The following is a 20,774-nucleotide window of genomic DNA, read 5'->3' on the forward strand; positions in this document are numbered from 1 at the left end:
ATCCTAAAACAACATTGTTAAAAATCGTAATATCTGGTCATATTGTTGTTTGTGGGATCTTGTTGTGTACAAATTGGCTGCTGCAATCCCGACATTACAACTGTGACTGCACTTCAAATCCACATCCTCGGCCCTTTGTCTTCAGATGTGGGATCATTTCCAGCACTTATTTGCCACCTGAAAACTGACCTAAAGTAATTTCTAGCCCCAGGATTTTCAAGGCAGGACAGGAAGGGACAAAATATTCACACTTCAGAGTATTTTCTGACCAATCGGATAGAATAAGACAAGTTGGCTAAGTGCAGAGCTGCTCATTTCTGAGTAAGCAAGTGTACATCAATTCTAAACCACGTCAAGGGGGAGTGATATGCTAGAGGAAATAACTAATATCAGAGAAAATAAAGCGGTTAGGAAGAATATATACTTAATCTGGCATTTTGCATGGGATGAGAAACCAATGAGAGGATCACAGCAAAACTGCAACTAGTGAAAAGGCAACTTTTTCAAACTTTTATTCTAATATTGTAGTGTAAAGGCACTCAGAGAAAAGGCAGCTGACTGACTGTCAGCATTCCATAGGTTTACACAGAGAATAAGGAGAATGGGGAATTTGCTGCCATCATCATTTCTACATCATTCACTTAATTGTCTGTGGAAAATCTTTCATGTACTAAAGGACCAAGATGAACCTGTTATTTATTTGATTAATTATTCCCTCCTATTTAGCTGCTCTCTCTTCAAATACTGTCCTCTCTCTTCAAATCTGCCATCATCACCCCTCGCCTCAAAATTCAACCCTTGACCCCCTCCGCCCTTGCAAACTACCGCCCCATCTCCAATCTCCCTTTCTGCTCCAAAGTCCTTAAATATGTTATCTCCTCCTAAATCCATCCCCATTCTTCCTGGAATTCCATGTTTGAAACTCTCCAATCAGCTTCAACTCTGCTAGATTATCAAAATGGTTCTTATCAAAGTCACAATTACATCTAATGTGACTGTGACAAAGGTAAACTACCCCTCCTCGTCCTTCTCGACCTGGCTGCAACTTTTGATATGGTTGACCATACGATCCTCCTCCAATGCCTCTCTACTGTCGTCCAGCTGGGTGGTACTGCTCTCACCTGGTTCCATTCTTAACTATTTAAACACTCCCATACCGATATCTCTGGTGTCTCCCAAGGATCTATCCTTGACCCCCTTCTATTTCTCATCTGCATCCTGTCCCTCGGTGCCATCATCTGAAAATTCAGTGTCAGTTTCCACATGTACACTGATGACACCCAGCTCTACCTCACCACCACCCATCTCAATCCCTCCATTGTCTCTAAGTTGTCAGACTGCTTGTCCAACATCCAGTTCTGGATGAGATGAAATTTCCTCCAATTAAACATTGGGAAGATCAAAGTTATTGCCTTCAGTCCCGCCACAAACGCCATTCCTTAGTTACTGACTCCATCCCTCTCCCTGGCAACTGTCTAAGGTTAAGCCAGACTGTTCACAACATTGGTGTCATATTTGACCCCTTGACGAACCTCCGACTTCCATGCCATCACTAAGACCTCCTATTTCCAACTCCATAACATTGTCTCATTTCATCTGCTACTGAAACCCTCATCCACGCTTTTGTTAATTCTATACTTGACTATTCCAAAACACCCTGGACAGCCTTGCATGTTCTACTCTCCATAAACTTGAGGTCATCCAAAACTCCGCTTGCCAGTGTTCTTACTTACACCAGGTCCCGTTCACCTATCACCCTTGTGCTCGCTGGCCTACATTGGCTACCAGTTAAGCAATACCTCAATATTAAAATTCTCATCATTGTTTTCAGATCCGTCCATGACCTCACTCCTCCCTACCTCTGTAATCTCATCCAGCCCCACAACCCTCCAAGATATCTGTGCTCCTCTAACACCAGCCTACAATTTCCACCATTGGCGGCCGTACCTTCAGCTGCACAGGCCCTAAGCTCTGAAATTCCCTCTCTAAACCTCTCCACCTGTCCACCTATCTTTTCTCCTTTAAGATGCTACTTAGAACCTACCTTTTTGACCAAGCTCTTGATCATCTGCCCTAATATCTCCTTATGTGGCTTGGTTTCAAATTTAGCTTTATATTGCTCCTGTAAAGCATGTTGGGATCTTTTATTACATTAATGGCACTATATAAATGCAAGTTGTTGTTGTTGCTCCTAACATGCATAAATATGTATTGGTACAAGCTCAGTGCAAGCTGACAGTATGCCTCAGCAGACATTTACACGCAGCTTTATTTTTTAATCATTCTTCAGAAAGTCAGCGTCGCTGGGCAGGCCAGCTTTATTGCCTATTGCGAGTTGCCCTTGACAAGGTGGGGTGGGCCTCCTTCTTGAACTATTGCAGTCCATGTATTTGAGGTGTTCCCACAATGCTATTTGGTAGAGAGTTCCAGGATGTTGACCCAACTACAATGAAGGACTGGAGGTATATGTTCCAAGTCAGAATGGTGTGTGACTTAGAGAGGAGAAGCTGTTCCCATGCACCTGCTGCCCTTGTCCTTCTAGAGAGTGAAGGATGTGGGTTTGGGAAGTGCTGTTGAAGAAGATTTGGTGACTTGCTGCAGTACGTTCTGTAAATCGTACACACTGCAGCCACAGTACGGCAGTGGTGGAGGGAATGGATGTTGCTGTAACTCTGTCTCTTCAGCCTCCATGCACTCAGAGTGTGTGACGAGCGACAGTAACCAACAAATCAAGCTTGTAGTACAGTGCACAGTCAGATTGCATGTGTGCTGGTGCATGCTTATGGCAATGTGCCAGAATTGTACGACTGTGCCCCGAACGAGTATATTAGAGGACCAGCATTCAAAGGGTTTAAAGTAGGACCCTGTTCAACAACAACAACAACTTGCATTTATTTAGCACATTTAACATAGAAAATGAGCCGATGCACTTCACAGAGGCATTGGCAAAAATATCAAGGGGCACACAAGAGGAGGTGTTAGGAGGGGCAAACAAAGCCTTGGTCAAACAAGTTGGTTTTAAGGTGACTCTTAAAGAAGAAGTGGAGAGAAAGGTGGAGGAGAATGGCTCCTAGGTAGGTGAAGACACGATTGACAATGGTGAGGCGAAGGGGGGAAGGATGTGCAAAAGAATATAATTGGATGATCAGAGAGTTTGGGGGAATGATTGTGAAAAATTGGCATTTCTTTTTAATTAGTTTGCCAAATGCACAGTACAATTATTTATGCCAAAATAAGTCATGATCTCAGAATGGTCATCATATAACTTGTGAGTGAAATAAATGCAGTTATTGAGCTCTTCCAGCAGTTTCTTGCCCCAGACCAAATATATTTAAACCATTTGTTTTGTCAGGGAATCCAACAGCTTGCAATTGTTATTAAATTACAAGAAAAATGTATAAATGCAGCTTTTAAATTATGTTGTGCTCCTTACAGAAATATCGCATAAGGAATAAAACTGTTCATTTGCCCTACATGTGTCCTTGCCAGTAAATGACTTACTTGCTTTGATCCGTGTTTTGGTTTGCGAATCATCAAGGGAACAATTTGTTGGCTGATATACTCTCAACAAATGGAAATTATTGTTCAATTAAGCACCACCACATCCCTTTAATTAAATTTTTCTTCTGGCTGCCTTAATTATTTTATATCTTGGTACAATTAAGGGTATCATAATAGATTCAGTACCCTCAGCAGCTTATCTAATCGTGTTATAATAGTATGATTAATTCCAAATTTGATTACGTTGCCATTTTTTCCTTTTGTCTATGCTTCTGTGATTTGAAGACCCCTTAAATATGCCTGCACAGACTATTGGCTTATAGGTTGTTTTTACTGGGCTCATTGCCTGGTCTGTGAGTAACAAACCAAAGTGTAAGAAAGGAAATAAGTGATGTTTACGTTGATAGCATCATCAAGCTTTCCTTATTTTGAAAGCCCATTAGTGCTCAATCTTATTAAAATGTGGAGGATAATTTTATTTTATTAAGAACATATTATTTATGCTCAATAGATCAAGTTTATGCATTCTAATTTTATGAGTGTAGTGTTTCATTTATACATATTAGCAAATTGATCGATATAGGAATAAAGGCCTTCTTGGTGGTAACAATAGATGCTACATTAATAGTCCAGGAATACCTGGACACTTTGTTCCGGAAGACAGTCACACCTCTTAGAACAGGGTCATCTGTTTTGGTCTGCAGTGAGGGACAGGAGGAGGTGACTGTGAATGAGGCAGGTAAAGGGACTGAGCAGACAGTAGTGGAGGAGCCTCAGACTTTGCAATTGTCAAACAGGTTTGAGGTGCTCTCAACCTGTGTGGACGAAAGTGAGGTCTGCAAGGTGGATGAGCAGACTGGCCATGGCACTGTGGCACAGGAAGCCATTCAAGTGGGGGGAGCAAAAAGGAATGCAGCGGTAGTAGGGGATAGTATAGTGAGGGGGATTGATACTGTTCTATGCAGCCAAGAGTGTGAGTCCAGAAGGCTGTGTTGCCTACCCAGTGCCAGGGTTTGGAACATCTGCTCAGGGCTGGACAGGAGTTTGGAGTGGGAGGGGGAGGATCCAGTTGTCATGGTCCATGTAGGTACCAAAGACATAGATAGGACTAGGAAAAAGTTTCTGCTTAGACAGTATGAGGAGCTAGGCACCAAATTGAAGAGCAGAACCTCCAGGGTAATAATCTCTGGATTATTACCTGAGCCACGTGCCAACTGGCAGAAGGCACATAAGATTAGTGAAAGGAATACATGGCTCAAGGACTGGTGTGGGAGAAGTGGGTTTTGCTTTGTCGGGCATTGGCACCAGTACTGGGGAAAGTGGGTGCTGTACCAATGGGACGGTCTGCACCTGAGCTGTGCTGAGACCAGTGTTCCAGCAAACTGTATAACGTGAGAAGTAGAGGGAGCTTTAAACTAAACAAGTGGGGAGAGGGATCAAGCTTGGTTAGTTGCAGCAAATCAAGGGGTAGAGTCAAGGCAGGAGAGCAGAATAATAATATGGAAAATGAAGGTCATAGAAGGCAGGAAGGGACAGAGAGAAAAAATCTGAGACCACACCAACAGTCAAGACTAGATGTTACAAAGATAACAAAAAGACAAAACTTAAGGCTCTGTATTTGAATGCAAGTAGCATTCATAACAAAGTAGACGAACTGAGGGTGCACATTGAAGTAAATAAATATGATCTGATAGCCATTACGAAGACGTGGCTGCAGGATGACAAGGATTGGGTCCCAAATATTGAGGGGTATATGACATTCAAGAAGAATAGGAAGCTAGGTAAAGGTGGAGGGCTTGCACTGTTAATCAAGGATGGCACTGGTACTGTAGTTAGAAATGACCTTGGTTCAGGAGATCAGGATGTAGAAGTGGTTTGGGTGGAGATGAGGAATAGTAGGGGAAAGAAGTCACTAGTGGGAATGGTTTACAGGCCCCCGAACAGTAATCACAATGTAAGACGAAGTATACAAGAAGAAATATTGGGTGCTGTGATAAAGGGACAGCAATAATCATGGCTGATTTTAATCTACATATAAACTGGAAAAATCAGACTGGCAATAGTAGCCTGGAAGAAGAGTTCATAGAATGCTTTCAAGATAGCTTCTTCGAGCAGCACATTCTGGAACCGACCAGAGAGCAGATTGTATTAGACTTGGTATTGTGTAATGTGACAGGATTAGTTACTGACCTCAGAGTAAAGGCACCTCTAGGTAGCAGTGACCAGAGATTGACTGAATTTTACATCCAGTTTGAAAGAGAGAAGAGTGGATCTAAGATTCATATTTTAAACTTGAATAAGAGCAACTATGTGGGCATGAAAGCTGAGCTAGCTGAAGTGAACTGGGTTACTAGGCTCGGAGATAGATCAATAGAAAAACAGTGGCAGACATTTAAGAGGATATTTCAGAATACTTGAATAAGTATATTCCTACTATAAAGGAAAATTCTAAGGAGAGGACCCACCATCCATGGTTAACTAAAGAAGTTAAGAAAAACATCAAACTTAAGAAAAAGGCATATAATTGTGCAAAAGTGAGTGGCAGTTCAGATGATTGGTCAGAATATAAAGAACAGCAGAGAATGACAGAAAGGTTAATCAGCAGAAAGAAATTAGAGTATGAGAGGAAACTCACTAGCAATGTAAAAATGGATAGCAAGAGTTTCTACAGATATTTAAAAAAGAAAAGAGTAAGTAAAGTGAGTGTTTCTCCTCTAGAGAGTGAGAATGGGGAGCTAATAGTAGATAACCCTGGTGCTAGGGTCAAGGATGTCACGGAGCGGCTGCAGGACATTCTGAAGGGGGAAGGTGAACAGTCAGAGGTCGTAGTGCACATTGGTACCAACGACATAGGTAGAAAAAGGGATAAGGTCCTGCAACAAGAATTTAGGGAGCTAGGTAGCAGATTAAAGAGCAGGACCTCAAAGGTTGTAATCTCTGGATTACTCCCGGTGCCACATGCTAGTGAGTATAGGAATAGGAGGATAGAGCAGACGAATGCGTGGCAGAAGAGATGGTGCAGGAGGGAGGGCTTTAGTTTCCTGGATCACTGGGTCTGTTTCTGGCAAAGGTGGAACCTGTACAAGTTGGACGGGTTGCACCTGAACCAGAATGGGACCAACATCCTTGCTGGGAGGTTTGCTAGTGCTCTTGCAGGGGTGTTAAACTAATTTGGCAGGGGGATGGGATACAGAGTGGAGGTACAGTAGGGGGTGATGCACAGTCAAATATAAGAGAAATTGAGTCAGTCTGGAAGGCAGAACAAATATAGACCTGTTAAGGCACAAGCGAATAATGCAAGGCTGGATTGTATCTATTTTAACGCAAGGAGTCTTACTAGTAAGGCAGATGAATTGAGGGGCATTGATTAACACATGGAATATAATGTTATTGCTATCACAAAGACATGGTTGAGGGATGGGCAGGACTGGCAGCTCAATATTCCAGGGTATAGAATTTTCAGGCATGACAGGGGGGGGTGTAAAAGAGGAGGTGGCATTGCATTGTTGATCAAGGAGTCAATTACTGTAGTAAGGAGGGATGATATCTTAGAAGGTTCCTCAAATGGGGCCATATGGGTAGAACTTAAAAACAAAAAGGGGGCAATCACCTAGCTAGGAGTGTACTACAGGCCTCCAAACAGTTAGGGAGAGACAGAAGAGCAGATATGTACGCAAATCTCAGAGAGGTGTAAAAATAAAAGGGTAATAATAGTAGGGGATTTCAAGTTCCCCAATATCATCTGGGATAGTCTTAGTGCAAAAGGCTTAAAGGGGGTGGAATTCCTAAATTGCATACAGGAGAGCTTTTTGAGCCAGCACATAGAAAGTCCTACAAGAGAAGGGGCGGTACTGGACCTAATCCTAGGGAATGAAGCAGGACAAGTTGTAGAAGTGGCAGTGGGGGAGCATTTCGGGTATAGTGACAAGAAATCTGTACAGTTTAAGGTAGTTATGGAAAAGGACAACGAGGGACCGGAGATAAAAGTACTGAATTGGGGGAAGGCCAATTTCAATATGATAAAACAGGATCTGCCAAAGTGGACTGGGAGCAGCTATTTGTAGGAAAGTCTACATCAGACCAGTGGGAGTCATTCAAAAAAGAAATAGCATTCAGGGCCAACATGTTCCCGTAAAGGTGAAAGGTAGGAGCAACAAGTCCAGGGAACGCTAGATGTCAAGGGATATAGAGGATTGGATAAGGGAAAAAAAAGGAGGCTTATGGCAGTATAGAAAGTGTAGGGGGGTACTTAAAAAAGTAATTAGGAGAGCGAAGAGGGGACATGAAAAAACACTGGTGGACAAGATAAAGGAAAATCCCAAGGCGTTTTATAAGTGTATTAAGGACAAGAGGATAACCAGGCAAAGAATAAGGCCCATTAGGGACCAAAGTGGCAATCTGTGTGTGGAGCCGGAGGACATAGGTGAGGTTTTAAATGATTACTTTTCATCTATGTTCACTATGGAGAAGGACGATGTACATGTAGAGATCAGGGAGGGGGATTGTGATATACTTGAACACATTAGCATTGAAAGGGAGGAGGTATTAGCTGTTTTAGTGGGCTTAAAAGTGGATAAATCCCCAGGTCCAGATGAGTTGTATCCCAGGCTGTTATGTGAGGCAAGGGAGGAGATATCAGGGGCTCTGACACAAATTTTCAAATCCTCTCTGGCCAGAGGAGAGGTACCTGAGGACTGGAGGACAGTGAATGTGGTACCATTATTCAAGAAGGGTAGCAGGGATAAACGAGGTAATTACAGCCAGTGAGTCTAACATCAGTGGTAGGGAAACTATTGGAAAAGATTCTGAGGGGCAGGATTAATCTCCACTTGGAGAGGCAGGGATTAATCAGGGATAGTCAGCATGACTTTGTCAGGGGGAGATCGTGTCTAACAAACTTGATTGAATTTTTCAAGGGGGTGACTAGATGTGTAGATGAGGGTAAAGCAGTTGATGTAGTCTACATGGACTTCAGTAAGGCTTTTGATAAGGACCCGCATGGGAGATTGGTTAAGAAGGTAAGAGCCCATGGGATCCAGGGCAATTTGGTAAATTGGATCCAAATTGGCTTAGTGGCAGGAGACAGAGGGTGATGATAGAGGGTTGTTTTTGCGAGTGGAAGCCTGTGACAGTGGTGTACCGCAGGGATCGGTGCTGGGACCCTTGCTGTTTGCAGTGTACATTAATGATTTAGACGTGAATATAGGAGGTATGATCAGTAAGTTCACAGATGACACGAAAATTGGTGGTGTCGTAAATAATGAGGAGGAAAGCCTTAGATTACAGGACGATATAGATGGGCTGGTAAGATAGGCAGAGCAGTGGCAAATGGAATTTAATCCTGAGAAGTGTGAGGCATTTTGGGAGGACTAACAAGGCAAGGGAATATACAATGGATGGTAGGGGCCTTGGTGTACTTGTCCATAGATCACTGTAGGCAATGGCACAGGTAGATAAGGTGGTTAGGAAAGCATATGGGATACTTGCCTTTATTAGCCAAGGCATAGAATATAAGAGCAGGGAGGTTATGATGGAGCTGTATAAAATGCAAGATTGGCCACAGCTGGAGTACTGTGTACAGTTCTGGACACCACACTATAGGAAGGATGTGATTGCACTGGAGCAGGTGCAGAGGAGATTCACCAGGGTGTTGCCTGGGCTGGAGCATTTCAGCTATGAAGAGAGACTGGATAGGATAGGGTTGTTTTCCTTAGAGCAGAGAAGGCTGAGGGGGGACCTGATTAAGGGATACAAAATTATGAGGGGCATAGATAGGGTAGATAAGAAGAAACATTTTCCCTTAACGGAGGGATCAATAACCAAGGCGCATAGATTTAAGTTAAGGGGCAGGAGGTTTAGAGGGGATTTGAGGAAAAATGTTTTCACCCAGAGGATGGAATCTGGAACACACTACCTGAAGGGGTGGTAGAGGTAGGAACCTTCACAACATTTAAGAAGTATTTAGATGAGCACTTGAAATGCCATAACATACAAGGTTATGGGCCAAGTGCTGGAAAATGAAATTAGAATAGATAGGTGCTTGGTGGCTGGCATAGACACGATGGGATGAAGGGCCTGTTTCTGTGCGATATAACTCTATGACTCTAATCAGGAAATGGCGGATGAAATGAACAAATGTTTTACTTCTGTCTTCCCTATCAAGGATACAAAAAACATTCCGGCAATAGCTGTAAATCAGGAGGTGGAAGGAAGAGAGGAACTTGGTGAAATTACAATCACCTTCCAGGAGAGCAGTGAAGAGGAACAGACCTGTGGGAAGTACACAGAACGAGGAGCGGATAAATAGAGCCCGAGGATCGCGACCTCGATCAATTACCTTCCGGGAGAGCAGCAGAGAGGAGCCCTGGTGCGCCGGAGTTTGAAAACAAAGCGAGCAGTGACGTCACGGAAAGCTGCAAGGCAATTGGTTGGTGAGTAACTGCTGTTATGGAATAACTCTGAATATCTGGGTTAGTACACCAGTGTTAGGGTGCATGTGTAAATAGGTAAATAATAAGGAACAAGTGAGTAACTTTTTTTTTGAGTAAGGTTTATTTTAACTAGTGAACTCTAGTGATTTTTTTGTAGGATTTATCAGGTAAGGACTTTAGATTGTAGTGGGTCATGTTTGGAGTAGAACAAGGCCCCTAGCGTAATTAGTAATTTTTAATTAAAGGGAGTAACTAAGCAATGTAAAGGTAAGTCATGGCAGGAGAACTCGCACCCGTGATATGCTCCTCCTGCACTATGTGGGAAATCAGGGACGCTTCCAATGACTGAGATCATCATGGATAGCATGTTTAGCGAGGTGGTCACACCACAGGCAAATGCTGCAAAGGCAGAAAGGGAATGGGTGAACACCAGACAGAGTAGAGGAAGGCAGGTAGTGCAGGAGACCCCTGTGGCCATCCCCCTCTCTAACAGACATACAGCTTTGGATATTGTTGGGGAAGATGGCTCAGGATAAAGCAGCAAGAGCCATGTTCATGGCACCATGGGTGGCTCTGCTGCACAGAAGGAGAGGAAGAGGAATGGCAGGGCTATAGTCATAGGGGATTCAATCGTAAGGGGAACAGACAAGCATTTCTGCGGCCACAAGAGAGACTCCAGGATGGTATGTTACCTCCCTGGTGCGAGGGTCAAGGATGACTCTGAGTGGCTGCGGGGCATTCTGAAGGGGGAGGGCGAGCAGCCAGTTGTCGTGGCACATATTGGTACCGACAACATAGGTAAAATAAGGGATGAGGTCCTACAAGCTGAAAATAAGGGGTTAAGACATAAATTAAAAAGTAGGACCTCAAAGGTAGTAATCTCAGGATTACTACCAGTGTCACGTGCTAGCAAGAGCAGAAATAGCAGGATATATCAGATGAATACATGGCTGGAGAAATGGTGTAGGGGGGGAGGGATTCAGATTCCTGGGACATTGGGACCGGCTCTGGGGAAGATGGGACCAGTACAAGCTGGACAGGTTGCATCTGGGCAGGACCGGGACCAATTTCCTTGGGGGGTTGTTTGCTAGTGCTGTCGGGGAGAGTTTAAACTAGAATGGCGGGGGATGGGAATCTGAGCTGGGAGACAGAGGAGGGAGAAACAAGGATAGAAATGAAAGACAGAAAGGTAAGAAGCAAAAGTGGAAGGCAGAGAAAACAAGGGTGAGAAACAAATGGGGCCATAGTGCAAAATAAACCTAAGATGACTAACAATGTTCAAAAGACAAGTCTAAAGGCATTGTGTCTTAATGCGCGAGCATTCGCAATCAGGTTGATGAATTAGCAAATAGATATAAACGGTTATGATATAGTTGCGATTACGGAGACACGGCTGCAGGGCGACCAAGGATGGGACCTGAACATCCAGGGGTATTCAATATTTAGGAAGGACAGGCAAAAAGGGAAAGGAGGTGGGGTAGCATTGTTAGAAAAGGAGGAAATCAATGCAATAGTGAGGAAGGATATTGGCTCGGAAAATCATGATGTGGAATCAGCATGAGTGGAGCTAAGAAACACCAAGGGGCAGAAAACGTTGGCGGGTATTATCTATAGGCCCCCAAACAGTAGTGGAGATGTAAAGGATGGCATTAAACAGGAAATTAGAGATGCATGCAATAATGATACAACTGTAATCATGGGTGACTTTAATCTACATATAGATTGGTCAAACCAAATTAGCAATAATACTGTGGAGGAGGATTTCCTGGAGTGTGTACGTGATGGTTTTTTAGATCAATACGTTGAGGAACCAACTAGAGAACAGGCTATCCTAGATTGAGTAATGTGCAATGAGAAAGGATTAATTAACAATCTTGTTGTACGGGATCCATGGGGAGGAGCAAACATAGCATGATAGAATTCTTCATTAAGATGGAGAGTGAAGTAGTTGAATCCGAAACTAGAGCCCTGAATCTAAATAAAGGAAACTACGAAGGTATGAGGTGCGAGTTGGCCATGGTAGATTGGGAAACTTTACTGAAAGGGTTGACAGTGGATAGGCAATGGATAATATTTAAAGAACATGCGCCTGAATTACAACAATTATTCATTCCTGTCTGGCTCAAAAATAAAACCGGATAGGTGGCTCAACTGTGGCTTACTAATGAAATTAGGGATAGTATTAGATCCAAAGAGGGGGTATATAAAATTGTCAGAAAAAGCAGCAAGTCCGAGGATTGGGAGCAGTTTAGAATTCAGCAAAGGAGGACAAAGAGGTTGATTAAGCGGGGGAAAATAGAGTATGAGAGTAAACTTGCAGAGAACATAAAAACTGACTGTAAAAGCTTCTATAAATATGTGAAGAGAAAAAGATTAGTGAAGACAAATGTAGATCCCTTACAGTCAGAAACGGGGGAAATTATAATGGGGAACAAAGAAATGGCAGAACAATTAAACACATACTTTGGTTCTGTCTTCACAAAGTAGGACACAAATAACCTCCCAGAAATGTAGGGAACCAAAGGTCTAATGAGAGGGAGGAACTGAAGGAAATAAGTATTAGTAAAGAAAAATGGAGTTAAAGGCTGACAAATCCCCTGGGCCTGATAATCTGCATCCCAAAGTACTAAAGGAAGTGGCCATGGAAACAAAAGATGCATTGGTGGTCATCTTCCAAAATTCTATAGACTGGAGCAGTTCCGACAGATTGGAGGGTGGCAAATGTAATCCCACTATTTAAAAAAGGAGGGAGAGAAAAAACAGGGAATTATAGACCAGTTAGCCTTATATCAATAGTGGGGAAAATGCTAGAGTCTATTATCAAGGATGTGATAGCAGAACACCTGGAAAGCATAAACGAGATTGGACAAAGTCAACATAGGTTTACGAAAGGGAAATCATGCTTAACAAATCTACTGGAGTTTTTTGAGGATGTAACTAGTAGGATAGATAAGGGAGAACCAGTGGATGTGGCATATTTGGATTTTCATAAGGCTTTTAATAAGGTCCCACATAAGAGGATAGTATGCAAAATTAAAGCACATGGGATTGGGGGTAATATACTGGCGTGGATTGAGAAGTGGTTGACAGACAGGAAACAGAGAGTAGGAATAAACGGGTCTTTATCCGGGTGGCAGGCAGTGACTAGTGGTGTACCACAGGGATCAGTGCTTGGGCCCCAGCTATTCACAATATATATTAATGACTTGGGTGAGGGAACTAAATGTAATATTTCCAAGTTTGCAGATGACACAAAGCTGGTGGGGTGGGGGTGGGGGGGGGGGGGGGTGGAATGTGAGCTGTGAGGAGGATGCAAAGAGGCTCCTGGGTAATTTGGACAAATTGGGTGAGTGGGCAAATGCATGGCAGATGCAGTATAACATGGATAAATGTGAGGTATTCATTTTGGTTGTAAAAACAGAAAGGCAGATTATCTGAATGGTGATAGGTTGGGAAAGGGGGAGGTGCAACGAGACCTGGGTGTCCTTGTAAACCAGTCACTGAAAGCAAGCATTCAGGTGCAGCAAGCAGTCAGGAAGGCGAATGGTATGCTGGCCTTCATTGCAAGAGGATTTGAGTACAGGAGCAAGGATGTCTTACTGCAGTTATACAGGACCTTGGTGAGACCATATCTGGAGTATTGTGTGCAGTTTTGGTCTTATCTGGGGATGGATGTTCTTGCCATGGAGGGAGTGCAAAGAAGATTTACTAGGCTGATTCCTGGGATGTCAGGATTGACGTATGAGGAGAAATTGGGTCGACTAGGCCTATATTCACTAGAGTTCAGAAGAGTGAGAGGGGATCATATAGAAACCTATAAAATTTTAACAGGACTAGACAGGCTAGATGCAGGGAAGATGGTCCCGATGGCTGGGGAGTCCAGAACCAGGGGTCACAGTCTCAGGATATGGGGTATGCCATTTAGAACCAAGATGAGGAGAAATTTCTTCACCCAGAGAGTGGTGAACCTATGGAATTCTCGACCGCAGAAGACAGTGGAGGCCAAGTCATTAAATATATTCAAGAAGGAGATAGATATATTTCTTAATGCCAAAGGGATCAAGGGATATGGGGAGAAAGTGGGAACAGGGCACTGAATTAGACGATCAGCCATGATCTTTTTTGAATGGCGGAGCAGGTCTGAAGGGTGGAATGGCCTACTCCTGCTCCTATATTCTAAGTTTTCTATGGAAGCGGTACGGAGCAAACTGATGGAGCTGCAGGCTGACAAGTCCCCGGGTCCTGTTGGACTTCATCCGAGGGTGTTAATTTTTCAAAATTCGCTAGATTCTGGAAAGGTTCCATCAAACTGCAAAGTAGCAAATATAACCCCTCTATTCAAGACGTGGGGGAAGCAGAAAACAGGTAACTATAGGCCAGTTAGCTTGACGTCTGTTGTGGGGAAGGTGTTAGAATTGATCATTAAGGAGGTTGGTGCTGGGCGCTTCGAAAAACTCAAAGTAATCGGGAATAGTCAGCATGGTTTTGTGAAAGGGAAATCATGTTTAACCAATTTGTTGGAGTTCTTTGAAGGAATAACATGTGCTGTGGATAAAGGGGAGCCTGTTGACGTACTGTACTTGGATTTCCAGAAGACATTTGACAAGGTGCCACATAAAAAGTTATTGCACAAAGTAGGAGCTCATGGTGTAGGTGGGTAACATATTAGCATGGATGGAAGATTGGCTGACTGGTTGGCAGAAAACAGAGAGTATGCATAAATGGGTCCTTTTCTGAGTGGCAGGATGTGACGAGTGGAGTCCTGCAGGGTTCTGTTCTGGGGCCTCAACTTTTTACAATTTATATCTATGACTTCGATGAGGGGAGTGATGGCATAGTAGCTAAATTGGCAGATGACACAAAGATAGGTAGTAAGTATGTTGTGAAGAGGACATAAGGAGCTTGCAGGCTGATATTGATAGGTTGAGTGAGTGGGCAAAAATCTGGCAGATGGAGTACAATGTGGGTAAATGTGAAGTTGTTCACTTTGGCAGGAAGAATAAAAAAGCAGAGTATTACTTAAACGGAAAACGACTGCAAAATTCCCGGGTACAGAAGGATTTAGGTGTTCTAATGCATGAGTCACAAAAAGTTTGTATGCAGGTAAAGCAAGTAATAAAGAAGGCTAATGGAATGCTAACCTTTATTACGAGAGGAATTGAAAATTAAAATAAGGATGTTATGCTTCAGTTATACAGAGCATTGGTGAGACCACATCTCGAATACGGTGTACAGTTTTGGTCTCCTTATTTAAGGAAGGATGTAAATGCGTTGGAGGCGGTTCAGAGGAGGTTTACTAGATTGATACCTGGAATGAGTGGGTTGTTTTATGAGGAAAGGTTGGGCGGACTGGGCTTGTTTTCACTGGAGTTTAGAAGTGTGAGGGGAGACTTGATTGAAGTTTATAAGATCCTGAACAGTCTTGACAAGGTGGATTGGGAAAGGATGTTTCCTCTTGTTGGTGAGTCCAGAACTAGGGGGCACTATTTTAAAATTAGGGGTTGCCCTTTTAGGACAGAGATGAGGAGAAACCTTTTCTCTCAGAGGGTTGTGCGACTTTGGAATTCTCTGCCTCAGAAGGTGATGGAGGCGGGGTCATTGAATATTTTTAAGGTGGAGGTAGATAGATTCTTGTTAGGCAAGGAAATCAAAGGTTATCTGGGGTAGACGGGAGTGTGGAATTCAAACACAAACAGACTAGCCATGATCTTATTGAATGGTGGAGCAGGCTCGAGGGGCCGAATGGCCTACTTCTGCTCCTAATTCGTATGTTCATAAACCATAAGGATGTTATTTTCAACATTCACTCTTTGTAATCTACTGCCAGCAACCAGCTGGACAGATCAAAGCTCTGCAGTCCTCCCACATCCAGTCGTGATGGTGGAGGTGCCCAGCATGTCAATGCAAAAGACAAGGCTGAAGTATTGGCAATCGAGTGGATGATCCATCTCGGCCTCCTGCAGAGGTTCCCACCATCATAGTTGCAAGTCTTCAGCCAATTCAATTCACTCAACATGGTATCAAGAAACAGCTGAAGGCACTGGATACTGCAAAGGCTATGGGCCCTGACAACATCACGGATGTAGTACTGAAGACTTGTGCTCCAGAACTAGCTGTACACTTGGCCAAGCTGTTCCGGTACAGCTACAACACTGGCATCTACCCAACAATGAGGAAAATTGCCCAGGTATATCCTGTCTACAAAAAGCATGACAAATTCGCTCTGACCAATTACCACCTATTGGTCTACTCTCAACCATCAACAAAGTGATGGAAGGTGTCATTGACAGTGCTATCAATTGGCACTGACTCAGCAACAACCAGCTCACAGATGCTCAGTTTGAGTTCCACAGGGCCACTCAGCTCCTGACCTCATTACAGCGTTGTTCCAAGCGTTGACAAAAGAGCTGAATTTCCGAGATGAGGTGAGAGTGGCTGCCCTTGACATCAAGGCAGCATTTGACAGAGTGTGGCATCAAGGAGCCCTAGCAAAATTGAAGTCAATGGGAATCAGGAGGAAAACTCTCCACTGGTTGGAGTCATACCTAGTACAAAAGAAGATGGCTGTCATTATTGGAGGCCAATCATCTCAGCCCCTGGACATTGCTAGAGGAGTTCCTCAGGATAGTGTCCTAGGCCCAACCATCTTCAGTTGCTTCACCAATAACCTTCCTCCAGCATAAGGTCAGAAGTGGGGATGTTCAGTTCCATTCGCAACTTCTCAGATTCGGAAGCAATCCGTGCTTACGTGCAGCAAGACCTGGACAACATTCAGGCTTGGGCTGATAAGTGGCAAGTAATATTCATGCCATACAATTGCCAGGCAATGGCCATCTCCAAAAAGACAGAATCTAACCATCTCCCTTTGACATTCAATGGCATTACCATCACTGATGCTCCCACTATCAACATCCTCAGGGTTACCATTGACCATTGGCCATAGAAATACTGTGGCTACAAGAGCAGGTCAGAGGCTGGGGATTCGGCAGCGAGTAACTCACCTCCTGACTCCCCAAAGCCTGTCCATCGTCTACAAGGCACAAGTCAGGAGTGTGATGGAATACTCTCCACTTGCCTGGATGAGTGCATCCCCAACAACACTTAAGATGCATGACACCATCCAGGACAAAGCAGCCCGCTTGACTGGCACCCCATCCACCACCTTCAACATTCACTCCCTCCACCACCAGTGCACAGTGGCAGCGGTGTGTACCATCTACAAGACGTACTGCAGAAACACACCAAACCACCTTTGTTAGCACCTTCCAAACCTGCGACCTCTACCAACTAGAAGGACAAAGGCAGCAGACGCATGGGAAAACCACCACCTGCAAGTTCCCCGGCAGCTCACACACCATTCTGAGTTGGAACTATATATTCGTTCCCTCACTGCAGTTGGGTCCACAACCTGGAACTCCCTCCTTAACAACACTGTAGGTGTACCTATACCACATGGACTGCAGTGGATCAAGAAGGCGGCTCACCATCACCTTCCCAAGGACGATTAGGGATGGGCAACAAATGTTGGCCTTGCTAGTGACTCTCACATCTCAAAAACTAATAAAAGAAAAGAGTTAAGAAGGCAAAAGCAAAATACTGTGGATGCTGGAAATCTGAAATAAAAACAGAAAAGGCTGGAGACACTCACCAGGTCTGTCAGCATTGGTGCAGAAAGAATAGAGTTAACATTTCAGTTCTGTGACCTTTCAACAGAATGAGTTAAGGCAGGTCTGGTAGTGTAGTAAAAACAAGAAATGCTGGAAATACTCAGCAGGTCTGGCAGCATCTGTGGAGAGAGAGGCAGAGTTAACATTTCAGGTCAGAGACCCTTCATCAGAACTGGCAGAGCCGGAAATGTAATAGGTTTTAAGCAAGTAAAGTGGGAGTGGGGCAAGAGACAACAAAAGAGGTGTTGATAGGACAAGGTCACAGAGAATAACTGACCAGAAGGTCATGGAGCAAAAGCAAATGATATGTTAATGGTGTGGTGAAAGTCAAAGCGTTAGTACAGAGAGGGTGTTAATTGACAGAAAACTGAACAGCCCTGGCCCCAAGCACAAACATGAAAAAAAACAATGGGTAGGCCCAGTAGAAACAAACTAAACAAACCAAAATAAAATAAACACATAAAAAATAAAAAAGAGAAAAGAAAAAAATAACTAAAAATAAAAATTAAAAGGTGGGCCCGTCATGGTGGTGTAGTGATCACTTACCTTCAGGAACTGAGAGAACTGGAATCGGACCTGCGTGGAAGCAGCTAGACCCAGGAGAGAATAAATACAGTGCTGGGCTCGGGGTCTGCTCTTACCTTCGGGAGCTGAGAGGGCTGGAATCGGACCTGCAAGGAAGCACCTCTTCAGGAATTGGCGGCACTGGCTGAGTTTGAAAAAAAGACAAACAGTGATGTCACAGGAAAGCTGTAAGGTGTTGGCTGGTGAATAACTGCTGTTAGGGAGTATCTGTAAATAGCTACAAATTAGAAAAAGAACTTAAAATTAAAATTTATGTAACTACCTTATAATTACTTAAGGCACACAAACAGAAGGGAAAAGCTGGTGAGTCCGCTGTTCCGTTTTATTTTAAAGCAGTAAGGTTTATTACTGAGGTTATTACTACTATTGGAACAATTTAGTATTGGTAGGGTATATTAATAGTGGTAAGGTAGATTAGTTTTGGTAAGTGTGACATCACAGGGAAGCAGGTAGGTGTTTGGCTGGGTGAGACTTTGCAGCTATAAATAACGTGAGAAGGGAGAGGGAGTGGTGAGGCACAGAGAGATGGTCAGTGAGTATCTGGTGGGTATTTTCTTACTTTCGTATTTTCTTTTTTCTGCTGATTTTTATTTTGTCTCGAACATTTAAGTCTATCTACTAAGTAGAAGCTAAAATACCACTAGTCGGTAGATGGTTACTCATTTATAACCATTTTATTGTGTTTATTTAACTTTCAATTTTAGTGCAGTAAATAAATAATTTGAGTCATGGCAGGGCTGCTCACACCCATCAAATGCACATTCTGTGTCTTGTGGGGACTCCAGGACCCTGCCCATGTCCTGGACAACTACATGTGCAGAAAGTGCCACCAAATGCAAAAACTCGAGCGTTGAATCTTGGAACTCGAGGAGCAGCTGTCGTCACTGAGGTACATATGCAAGGATGAGAGATATGTGGATAGCATCTTTCAGGAGGTGGTCACCCCGCAGCTTAAGAGAGTGCAGGTAGAGAGGGACTGAATGGCTGCCAGACAAGAAGGACAAGGCAGGTTGTGCAGGAGTCCCCAGAGGGCATCCCACTTTCTAACATCTATTCACTTCTGAGTACCGATGGGAGAGAGGGTTCCTCTGGCGAGTGCAGCCAGAGTCATAAGAGCACCATGGGTAGCTCAGCTGTGCAGGGAGGGAGGAGAAAAGACAGGAGAGTAATAGTGGTAGGGATTCTACAGTTAGGAAACAGACAGTTGTTTCTGTGGTCGCAGACATGATTCCAGGATGGTATGTTGCCTCCCTGGTGCAAGGGTCATGAATATCACTGAGCAGCTACAGAGCATTCTGGAGGGCAAAGGTGCACAGCCAGAGGTCGTGGTCCACATTGGTACCAACGATATAGGTAGAAAAATGGATGAGGTCCTGCAGGCTGAGTTTAGGGAGTTAGGAAAGAGATTAGCAAGCAGGACCTCAAAGGTAGTAACCTCCGGATTACTCCCAAGGACATGTGCTAGTGAGTATAAAATAGGAGAATACACCAGACGAATGTGTGGCTGGAGAGACGGTGCAGGAGGGAGGGTTTCAGATTTCTGTGGCATTGGGACTGGTTCTGGGTAAGGTGGGACCTGTACAAGCCAGACGGTCTACACCTGAACAGGACCGGGATGAATATCCTTGCAGGAAGGTTTGCTAGTGCTGTTGAGGATGGTTTAAACTATATTGGCAGGGGGATGGGAACTTGAGGGCAGTTTCAGATAGGACAAATTCAGAGCAGGGAATGGGAGGCAGAAAATTAGTGAGTGACTCTGAAAGACAGAAGAAGCAAACATTAAAAAGTATGCAGCACAGGAATTTGGCAGTGTTAAAAGGTATTTATTTAAATGCAAGGAGTATAGCAAATAAAGCCAATGAGCTGAGGGTACAGATAGACACATGGCAGCATGATATCATTGTTACAACAGAAACTTGGCTTAAAGAGGGGCAAACATGGCAGCTCAACATCCCTGGATAAGAGTTTTCAGGCAGGATAGAGAGGGAGATAAAAAAAAGGAAGCATTATTGTTTAAAGAATCAATTACAGCTGTGAGGCAGGTTGATATGCTAAATGAATCATCAAATGAGGCCATATGGGTTGAGCTCAGAAATACAAAAGGGGCAGCCACATTACTAGGAGTGTACTGTTGATCCCCAAATAGTGGGAAGGAGATAGAAGAACAAGTATGTAGGCAAATTTCTGAGTGCAAAAACAATCGGGCAATAATTGTTGGGGATTTCAACAGCCCTAATATCAACTGGGAGACAAACAGTGTGAAAGGCACAGAGAGCACAAAATTCTTGAACTGCATTCAAGAGAACTTTTTTAGCCAGAACCTAACAAGCCCAACGAGAGAGGGCGCAATTCTAAGTTTAGTCTTAGGAAATGAAGCTGGGCAAGAGCATGAAGGAGCAATGGGTGACCATTTTGGAGATAGTGACCATAATAGTTAGATTTAGCATTATTATGGAAGAGGACAAAGACAGAACAGGAGTAAAAGTTCCAAATTGGGGGAAGGCAAATTTTACGAAGCGGAGAGGTGATTTGGTGAAAGTGGACTGGATACAGCTACTTGAAGGAAAATCTGTGGCAAACCAGTGGGAGG

General features: G+C 43.7%; 1 long non-coding RNA gene across 1 annotated transcript in view; it reads right to left on the minus strand.

The window, feature by feature from the left end:
- Positions 1–18,310, minus strand: part of LOC137374104 (uncharacterized) — a 151,596-nt gene extending 133,286 nt beyond the window's left edge. Inside the window, exon 1 of the long non-coding RNA XR_010975763.1 lies at positions 18,241–18,310. This is a non-coding gene — a long non-coding RNA (uncharacterized lncRNA). The remainder of the gene's footprint in view (positions 1–18,240) is intronic.
- Positions 18,311–20,774: the final 2,464 nt, after the last annotated feature.

Source organism: Heterodontus francisci, chromosome 10 (assembly GCF_036365525.1).
Source record: "Heterodontus francisci isolate sHetFra1 chromosome 10, sHetFra1.hap1, whole genome shotgun sequence".
Classification (NCBI taxonomy): Eukaryota; Metazoa; Chordata; class Chondrichthyes; order Heterodontiformes; family Heterodontidae; genus Heterodontus; species Heterodontus francisci.